General features: G+C 37.8%; 1 protein-coding gene across 8 annotated transcripts in view; it reads left to right on the top strand.

Annotated features, from left to right (window-relative positions):
• Positions 310 to 1,163, top strand: part of LOC107630024 (serine/threonine-protein kinase EDR1) — a 16,285-nt gene continuing 15,431 nt past the window's right edge. For 7 of the 8 annotated variants that reach the window (XM_016333018.2, XM_021118483.1, XM_021118482.1 and 4 more), the window contains exon 1: positions 310 to 821. The gene's annotated coding sequence lies outside the window, so the exon portion shown is untranslated. The remainder of the gene's footprint in view (positions 822 to 1,163) is intronic. The other variant, XM_016333021.2, reaches the window with a different exon arrangement.

Here is a 1,163-nt window from a genome sequence, read left to right as displayed (position 1 = left end):
CAACAGACGTTGTAGATTGTGCGACTCAATCGTTTTTATGTGCTATAGAGTGGTGTGGTAACTAACTCATGTTGTTGATGGTTATGCCAAAGATAACATAAAAGTTGGTTCGTCTTTTATTTTTTTTGTCTTTGTCTTTGTATGTTTTTATTATTTAATTTTAAAAGTTATATAATTTTATATATTTATTTAATTATTGTCCGTTTAGCTAATAATTCAGTGGTGGAGTCAATAGTCAATAAATCAATAACTTGATCACGGATTACGAAGTGGAATTTAATAACCAGTATTTCAATTTTCACGCTAATGAAGCAGCGGCTATTGACTATTGAGCTAGCTGGCTGGGCAATGGGCATGGGAGATCCCTTCCCTCTTACATCTCCAAGACTCCAATCACCCCAAGCACGTGACTCACCACCCGTCAGCTCCCCAGCAGGCCACCACCCCTTTCGCTCTCTCTTGACTCAATCTTATTAGTTATTTACTTCTCTGTTCTCTGACTTCTCTCCCAAACCCACCAAAAGCCCATCGCTTTCCATTAATCCAAAATTCCAAATCCGTTATTAACCCATACAAACAATTCTCTCTCTCTCTCTCTCTCTCTCTCTCTCTCTCTCTATACGTTTCCTTGTTTGCATCACATCACACCTTGTTCCTGTCGTTTTCTATAACCACTCTTCACTTGGGCGTCCGCACGCGTGTTTAATGCCTTGGCCGCAAGTCGTCGTTAGAATAATGATTAGCCACTGAAAATCGAATGCCACTGAAGGACAAACCCCGTTTTGCGTTTCAAACCGAATGCTTGGATCTCGTGCCTGGCGGTATAACCTCTCTCTCTCTCTCTCTCTCTCTCTTCTTTGTAATAATCATCATTTATCCCCTTTTGGATTTTAGCGATTCTGTTGGCGGCAATTTTAATTCAGTTACCTTCATAATTTCTTTATCCTCCTTTTCTGCATTGGATGTTTGATCATTGATGCTTTTTTTTTTTTCGTATAATCCTTGATGTGGTTTTGTAATTTTTTATATTCCGTTTTTATTTTTAAGCATGCTTATTAGTGATTTAGATTTTGTATTGAATGAAGTTGAGCCCGCGTTGGGGTTAAGCTTGCTTTAGTTTCAATTGAGGAAAAAAGAAGATATTATTTGCCTTATATATATAT

Source organism: Arachis ipaensis, chromosome B03 (genome assembly GCF_000816755.2).
Source record: "Arachis ipaensis cultivar K30076 chromosome B03, Araip1.1, whole genome shotgun sequence".
Lineage (NCBI taxonomy): Eukaryota > Viridiplantae > Streptophyta > Magnoliopsida > Fabales > Fabaceae > Arachis > Arachis ipaensis.
This window is presented reverse-complemented; position numbering and strand designations above follow the sequence as displayed.